Source organism: Salminus brasiliensis, chromosome 19, assembly GCF_030463535.1.
Source record: "Salminus brasiliensis chromosome 19, fSalBra1.hap2, whole genome shotgun sequence".
Taxonomy (NCBI): Eukaryota; Metazoa; Chordata; class Actinopteri; order Characiformes; family Bryconidae; genus Salminus; species Salminus brasiliensis.
In genome coordinates, this window is record NC_132896.1 from 8,695,864 (window position 1) to 8,705,657 (window position 9,794).

The window sequence follows — 9,794 nt, forward strand, 5'->3', positions numbered from 1 at the left end:
GGCATCAGTGAAGTTCTTTATATACAGTACTTGTAGCACTTAGTGAGATTAGACTGGGGCTGCACCTACACACCTGCTGCACACAGACAAAACGAGTGACATATGGAGGAAGCGAGCTGTCCTCCCATTGGCTGGTGTTTTCCTCCAGGCTCTTTCCTGTGCAGTCGGCAGAGAGAGGCCAGGCAGCTGCTTACTGACTAACTCTGCCCGGCCGACCACTACCAGGCCACTTAATACCAACACCTTGCTTTTTGTCACAGGTGATGAAATGGCTCTCCGGATATGCGATACACCAAGTGCAACTGGACAAAAGCCATTTAGGTTGAGCAGGTAGTTTTGTAGGCATTGCACATGGAGTTTTAGGGGGAAACTATGAATCCTAAAATGGGAATTCCACTTTCTACTTACTAATTATATCATTTTATATGTATTTATAATATATATAAATACATAACTTCCTCATATAACATTATGAATATACTGCCTGACAATGTTCAGAGTAATTCTGAAAAATAGCTCACAAACATTTTTTCAATAAATGCAGAATGCTGAAGCCCTCAAGCAGACCTATTTTTCATACCTATATTTACCATTACATGTAAAGGTCAGAAGACACATTTAGGTTCACTGGTGCTTTTGAACAGCAAATCAAATGGCTGTATTTGTCTTGGAAACATGGTGATCTGTAGTTCGTAATCACACCCGTTGTAAAGAAAACTGAGCCAGTACATTTGGACAAGTTTTCCTTTAAGGCATGTAATTTTATTAGATAAAAGTTTTTTTTTGCCATTTGATATAGTGAGTACTGTGGGACTACGGAAATCCTAAAAGCCTTTCTCGCTTTGGGCCACCATCCCTTCCAATCCTCCCATTTTATGACCCAAAGTTTTACTTGATTGGGTATAACTTTGTCCAGCTGTGGCGCTGTTGTGCACTGCTATGTGTCAAAGCCTAGAGGATGTAAGGCTTGTGTGCAATCCTATAGTGAATTAAGTGATGGCAAATGTTTTGACTATATTGTAAGCTCTTTCTCTTATTAAGTAAATGTTTTCACAATTTTGTTGTAGTTCTAAACTGAAATTATATTTGTTTATTTAGATTCTTGATCAAATATAGTGGACCTAATCTAAACCTAAATAGCAAAACGTTTGTCTAATTAAAAAATAAAAAAGTCACACAGAACACTTTTACAAACATTTTATTTTATTGACTTCAATAAATTCCATAAATCACAGCCAGATCCTCTCACTTTGTTTTATTAAGAAATATCAGAATTATCTAAACCAATAAAACCAAATTCTGACCCACATTTACCTGAAGCTGCAGGACTTTATGCATTGCTCTGCTGCCACACAGTTGACTGCTCCGTTAACTGCATGTAGGAGTAGAGATGAGCTTCTGGTGTGTTGCCAGAGCTTCAGTCAATAGTGCTTCAGGACAGCAGTCTGACTGGGACTGAAACACTGCAGTGCCAACACAGCATTAAAGGCCTGAAATAAAGAAAGAAAGAAAAAAAGTTACAAATTACAGAGCAAACATGATCAAAGATTCAGCACTTAATTATGTAATTGGGGCCGTAATATCTTAGAAAAGAATAGTTTTACATTACTTATTCAGGATGTCTACTCAGGCTGACATAATTAAGGAATTAATGGCAACTGCTCACAGTTTCAAATTCAAATACCATTTTCTACTTCAGTCAGTGTTTAAAATGAACAGAAACCTTTAGACACAGCAGCTCTTTAGTCAATCAGATTTTAATTTTTAAATCAATTTATAAATAATTTGAATCACTTGTTCAAAAGCAGTATGTTTACGACTCCTGAGTCGACTCCTATCCGTCTTGAAAATATGCATAACTGTTCAAAACAATGAACTGACTGCTCAAAAAAGTCTGAATGTTTATATCACCGTTAAAATGATACAATAGGGTTTTTTTTTATATAATTAACCCCCCTGTGATAACCAGATGTACTTTCTGGAGCATGTAACTGTAGCCCTTAAACTTGTACCAGTATTTAGTACTTCTGCCACGAAAGCCTGGGGCTTATTTACTGCATGACTTTACTGAGCCTATCTAAGATTTTACCCTGTTTTACTCCCAGGTCAGCAGATCATTTCTCAGGAGAACTAGCGAGATATTTAATAGTGGGGAAGTGAGTCGTTTGCACGAATACAATCCATGTAGAGAAACAATACAATTTCATGGAAATGTAGCTAATTCTGTCAAACGTGCTCCTTACCCCGCAAACGCACAGGCCCAAATGCATCGAAGTGTTTTGGAGCCACTCAGGTTTAGCAATCTGATCTGAATGAAGCCAATTTATATTAATCTAAATTTCATGCTGCTCCGATGTGGCGTTTAATGGAATTAAAGAATAAATCAGAATTGTGTGGTTTCTTGTTAGTAAGAGACTTGTTTAGGAGTATTACCGAGTTCAGATGAAACGAACGAAGCACAAGCATGCTTACATTGCCAGGTGTACGACAGAGAGCTTAGACGGACACTTGGTTGCTATTTTTAAAATGATTATTTAAAACCCTGTTATATTTAACAACACCTACACCTGAAGACGAAGAAGATGTTTTACCCAGTAGAATAAATTACTTACGGCGACTGATTGAAAGCTTCCTCCGGCGCTTGCCACACTCCTACCAGCGGCTACGCCGGAATCGAGTGATGAAGAATCGACTCCACCAGGTCTCAAAGTAGAGGCGACCTTTGGGCCCTGTCCCAATTCTTGCCCTAAGCCCCTCTAGAAAGTGCACTGTTCAAGTTGTCAAATTGAAGAATTGGGACACACCTTGCCTCAGGTCCCATCACCTCTATAGGGTCTGCTGCTATTGTCACTGTGCTGCTGCTAAAGGGGATAAATGGTTGATGGCAGAGAATCACTTTAAGGTAAATGAAACATTACAATTAACGCAGTTAAACAGTGCGTTTTCTCATAACTTAAGAATTTCCAAATACGTTACTATCACAGTCATTTCAGTTTAGATAAAACACACACGATTTATTCATTCAGTTTATATGAGAAACTTCGTCGGATCGCAGTGGAACATGGGTAATTGCCTTCACGAATGTGTGATCTGATGCAGACATACGGGAGGGGCGCATCTAGTGTTCATAGGGGGCGCTCGTAAGCATCCTTGTTGGTGAAATTTAAAGAAATAGGAGACCCTACAGCTTTGCACACTTAGCGGGGTGCGAGAGTGCAAGGGCGCAAGGGAGAGTAATGGGACATGGCCTTAGCCAGGTGTGCAAGGTCTATGGCACACCGCACAGTATGACACGTGTGTAAATGATGTCTGCACACTTATGCTTTATATACAGGTTAAAGAGAAACATGCTGAAGGTGATCAATCAAGAGACTGTCTGTTCTGCTCACATCCCCAACCATGACACAGGATTGGGATCTACCAATAGCTGGTTGTGAAGCTTAATCACCCATTTATCAATATCTATTGACATTCCAGGCCAGAAAAGCCTTTTGGGAACGGCATCTTGTGTCTTCTTCCCAGTATGAGCCTCAGTTGAGCTTGCCTGTACTGTTAATCAATAAACATTGCTCTTCAGCACCACAGACCACTTTTGGTTTTGTCCGTTTTGTCAAACCAGGTTGGCTCCTTATATATAATATTTTGCCTATCCTATATGACAAATGATCAAATAAATTACCTTAGAAAAAGACTTGAGATGGTTAAGCTTGTTAATAAATCTGACATCACAGAGCTTTCACCCAGTCAATCAGTAGTTATTGTATGGTAAAAAGAAAATAATATAAAATTATTTATTTAATATAATTGACAGACACATGTAACCTTACATTTTGGGTCAAAAATTGTGGTTATGCTATGGATGCATCAAGCTACAGCTCAGCTGGGTCATTATTTAAACATTGTGTTTGAAATTTGGGTAATATCCAATATATGTGGGTTTATACCTACTACTTATACCTACGACAATATCAGTTTTGTCTACTATTAACTACAGTAATATAAGTTTTTTAAACAGCTCCTTTAAAGTTCGTACTGCAGTCAGCACTGTATTAGATCATATTTTAAAAAGTGAATTTTTAAAGTACCCTCAACCTCTCGCCTGGGATCTTGTGTTGGTTTCCCATGTAGCTGCCGAACTACAAACCTCTAGCGGCTAGCATCTGTTTAAAGCAGAAGTTATCATCTAGTGCATCAGTCTCACCCAATGCACTTTCCGGGTATGCAGACTCTATGAAGAGGCTTATCTTAGTTAGCCAAGTCTGCAGGCGGTTAGCTGATACACTCTAACCAGCTTAAACAGGAACACACAGATCCCCTCAAAGAGGCTGCCTCCATAGACAGGAAGATTTGCATGTCTCTGCATTTCATTATAAAGCCCCACAAATCATTCTTTCCCAACAGTGAGGAGACAGAGCGGCTGTGCTGATTCAGAGACGGGTCTTGCCAACTGCATCTCATTAAAACCAATTCAGTCACAGGGCCACTGTGTGCCATGACCTCACCAGGCCATTCTAGCTGTCTGTACTAATGATGATCAGGTACTTTAATCTCTCATTATTACTGCAATGATTCTCCCATGTCTCCATTACATGGTGCTCCGGTCCTGTTTCTGTTGCTTCTCTTCACTGTCAGTGTCAGTTCTGGTGGCTAGAGGCCTTGGCTCACTGCTGATGAACTTCTCTGGGGATGGCTTGTACTTTTACGTCTCTTGCTGAAAGGAGTGTTAAGATAGTGATGACTGATACTGTCAGCTGATGAGACGACAGTGATTGGTGCTGCAGGTTGGTTTAGTTTTACTCAGGGCTCAATTTGAGGTTGGATACAAAAGGATGTCCCCTTTACATCCCCTTTGAATTAATACAAGAGTTTGAAGTAATGCTGCAACATTCTTATCATTATTAGTAATATTAGTTATATTACTAGTTATTATATTACATAGTCTAGGTTCTATACCCCGTGCCTGCCACCTCCTTATCTACACAGTGTATCTATTCCCTGTAGAGAAGTATTACCAGTATAATAGGACTCTCTGGAGCAGATAAACATAAGGCTTTCGGTGCCATGCCTAATGCCAGGCGTGGGCTTGAGAGGTATAAACGGGAGCGCTGCCATGGATTTTAGACCTCATGAAAAGATATTACACTGGTCCCTACAACTCTAATAACTTTTAATGGCCCCCATCAGTTAGAGGCCCTTTGAATAAGTAGCAAAATCAGTGGCAAAGCTAATGTATTTGCCTAGTGAAGGTAGCAGTTAGAAGAATGAAGCATGATTTTCATAAATATACCTGCAAGTATTTGTCTGTACTTGCAAGTTACTGACAATGTAGGCGAAATATGTTTTTTAGATCAAGCAACTAAATCTAAAACACTCTACTGTAGCTCATATATACAGTTTTTGAAGCTGATTAGCATGCATGTTTTCATATTTTGCATTCATATCATAAAAACAAATAGTGTATTAATAAACCATGAGAAAGATTTTGTGATATATATATATATATTTTTTTTTACATAAATTAATAAATTTAATTCAGTACGTAAATTACAGAATGTTTAATGGATGGTTCAACAAACTTTCCTGTTCAGTTCAGTCCAGCAGGGGGCAGACTCTGATCTAGCAGGTCACTGATCAGCTGCCTGCTGCTGGCAGGAGTGCAGGTGTGAAGACAGGTCTATTCTAGTCTGAATGGTCGATATTTATATCAAGAAAGTGGTGCAGCACACTATAGTCACAGAAAAGCAGGATAGGAAGATTAAATCAGGTTATTTTTATTCTTAGAAAGGCGAATATCAATTTGTCTTAGATCAAATTACAAATTAAGGTCATCTTCTGTAGATTATGTGACATTTTGAATGTTTGTTTTAGCAATCAGTTACAATTTCTAAGCTGGTATTATTACTGCACATCATCTAGCCACTTATTTCAAGAATAAATCCCTTTGGGTTCCTCAGGAGAACTGTATAGAACAATATGGCCTCTTCTGTCTGAACTCTCTCTCTCTCTCTCTCTCTCTCTCTCTCTCTCTCTCTCTCTCTCTCTCTCTCTCTCTCTCTCTCGTAGGCCTTGTAATCAACTAGCTGAGTGTGTCAGTCTGTGACACATTTCCAAAGGCATTTGTAGTTGCAAATGTTTGTAGTTATTTGTCTTTATGCATATGTTTGATTTTATGCAGTAGCGTTGAATATAGGGTTAGTGACATCAGTACACGTCAGGTCCCACACCACTGCATTAATGTACTGCATGATAAGCACAATGCATTTGCCTAATATTCCTCCATATCTGACTCCTCTGCTCCTACAAAGATAAAACGGCACACACCCTTCTGTGAAATACAGCCTTTACCCAGACGCCTGAAGCTTATGAACCAAATAAAGATGGAGGGTGTCTGTGTTTTAATTAGCCTCTCTGATCAATATCTGCTAAGCTCACTGTCCTCTAACCCCCAGGCTCTATTATCCCAGCAAATCCTCAGCTGTTGTTCACTGGAAAAAGGTGATGCTGACTGTGTTGTGGGGAAAGGTTGCCATTGTGGCATAACAGGTGTTGCCATTAGACTGTGCAGTGAGTGACAGGTGCTGATGTTACTTTGTTCAGCTCGGTGGTCACCAAGTGCTTATGATAAAGTGAGGGTGGGTGCTTTTTATAGTGTGTTATGGTTTCCTTTTCCATTTAGCCAGTTTTGACACTCCAGACTGGAGCTGATTGTTACAAGTGGGTACAGAGATGTGTAAGTCTACGAACATCAAATAACAAGACAGCCAACATGTTCATGTGGACTAGGTGGGTTCCAGATGGACATGGGCTTTGAGTGGGTTTGTGCATACGTTTTTACAGGTACATTACAGACCACTTCAATCTCACATGGGTCCCATCTAGGCCCCATATGCAGTGTATAACCCAAATGGGGTGCAAGTGTAACCCCTTCTGGTGCCATCAGTGACCCTGGTGGGCATACATATATGTGGGGCCAATGTAGAACCCAAAGACACAACTTTCTGGTTTCTATTTGGGCTACACATACAGGCCCCACATAGACGCATTAGCTGGGAAATCAAATTGTGGGCCAGCTCATTTTTTAAGCCGTCCAATACAGTATATTGAGTCTGATGTCAGTGCGACTGTATAGATAACAATGTGAATACAATTTTGAAGAGAATGCAGATATAGACAAATGATACAAACCAATGACCACAATCATCTAGAAGTCATCTAACTTATAAACTTATAAAATGTTTCTTAAACAAAATTACATTACATAATTTATTTTAAATCTGGTTTGGGGAAGGTTTCCAAGAACAAGGAAAAAAACCACATTGCCTTTTCAGATTTTTCTTAGTTTCCAAAATGCCAGTTTATTGGAATAATTGTCCATAAACTGTAGTGTGTAATACTAGTAGAATATTGCTATGTAATATCAGTTATTGTTACAAGTGCTCATAATTCTTGTGCATAGTCATGATTTGCATGCACAACTCAACAATTAGACCAGGAGATTAGCATACATTTGCATGCGCAATTGTATGGATCGTGACCCATGTAGGAGGACGTAGATGCAGCACACACTGTTTCACAGTGTTGGTAGTCTCCTGCTGCAGTGCCACATCTGCTGTGCGCTTACAGAGTAAGGCTCTGAGAGCTTGGTGGCTAGAAAACAGACTGATATATAAGACATTAAAATACATCTTTTATGTAGATATGGAAGATTCTGTTTAGGATGCAGTATATGCTGCCTAAGATAAGCTAATCTTATATGCATATGTGCAAGAAGACATATAGATAATATAGCTTGTAGAGTTTAGTCAGAATGGTATAATAAAGAATAAACATTCAGAGGGCAGCGCTTCTGCAGACAGAAACATTTGAGGAGAGAAGTCAACAGAGAATTGGCAGACTGGTTTGAGCTGACAGAGAAGCTACAGTAACTCAGCCAACCACTCTGAACAATTGTGAATTGTGAATAGTAGAGCATCTTAGAATGCACAGCATGTCCAACCTTGAGGTGGATGGGCTACCACAGCAGAAGACCATGTCTGGCTCCACTTTTATCAGCCAAGAACAGAAGGCTGAGGTTGCCTGGTCTTATGAATCCTGGATTCTGCTGGGACACACAGATGGTAGGGTCAGAATTTAGAGACAAGTCCATTGCCTTGGGTCAATGGTGTCGATTGGTGAGGGCAAGGTTTTCCTTGTACATTTTGGGCTCATTAATACCAGTCAGACATGCCACAGACTATTTGAATGTTGTTGCCAACCATGTGCATCCCCTCATGGCCACAATTTACCCATCTTCTAATCCAACTACATCTAGGATGATAATGCACCATGTCACAAAGCAGAAGTCATCGCAAACTGGTGTAATGAACATCATTACAAAGAGTTCAGTGTTCTTCGATAGCCTTCCCAGTCACCGAGCCAAATCCCATTGAACACCTTTGGGATGTGGTAGAACGAAACATTCACAGCATAAAAAGTGCTTTGTATAATTGTATAATGCAGTCATGTCAATATTGCCAGAATCTCAAAGGAATATATTACCAACATATTGTGGAATCCATGCCACAATCTATGAGAGCAGCTTAAATTTTGAGAAGTGAGATAATGACACGTTCCACAAAATAAATGATATGTATGGTTCAGAGCTGTGTGAGCTGTGTGCTGCTTATTCACAGCTTGTTAAGCTGCCAGTAGTGATTATGTTTCTGGAGGGAGGGCTCCTTGTCTGTCAATACTATTCCTTTCTAAGCAGCCTTGTGGACATGGAGGCGAAGGAATCAATGTATCAATGTCTGTACAACACGAGCAGATCTGATCACACCCACGTTTATGTGTCTGTGCATTAAGAGAAGCAACAATAAATGCAAAAAAAATTTCAGGTGCAACCAGTTCTAGATCTCATAAAAGAATGAATGAAAGAATGAATCATGGCCAAAATGTTCATGCCAGCGGCACTGAAGTGTTTGTCTGTGCATGTGCGCATATATGTGGAAGTGTGTGTGCCTGATTTGGAGCGTGAGTCATTATTTAGACTGATATGAGCCCAAACATAAAACCAGCACACACATAATCAAAGAGGCAGGCTTCTTGTCACTGTTGCTAGGCAACCGCAGGAGCCATAGACCCCAAATCTCTGCGCAGACAAGCAAGAGCTGACTTGGAGTGGGAGATAGAAGGAAAATCGTTAGGAATTAGACACCACCATTAGGCCACATGAGATTATAATCATTTATTCAATGTACCCAGAAACACCATAACACTGCATTTGTGTCTACAGCTTTATGGGCACCATGCATCATTTTGTATTTGCTTTAAAAATATCTGACATTAAAATATAATCAGCAATTTCAAACGTCAATAATCTCTGTAATAAGAGCTTCCACCCAGCATTGGAAGATGCCAGGATGTGGTGTGTACTGTGTGCTGCTTTTGTTATTGAATGAAATATCTCATCTCCTATGAAGACGCTTATAGACAGTACTTATAAAGAGAATGCTGTCATATTTAATATGGTGACACAGGTGGTGTATTCTGCTAAAAGCATTAGTATGCAGCAGCATTATTGGCAAAGATTACTAACAGATAGCTTCTGTCAAAAAGATCATTGCTTGCTAATTTAAAGTACATCACCTGTGTAGCCATATTAGATTGTGTATTCAGTTCCAATCCCATTGAGATTCACTATCAATTTGGGTCAGGAGGTTGATGTACTTAATCAATATTGTATTTGAGTGCAACTTGACTATAGACTGTTAGCTGTGTTAGCTGTTCAGGGCGGGCTGTAGTAAAAGTGTTAT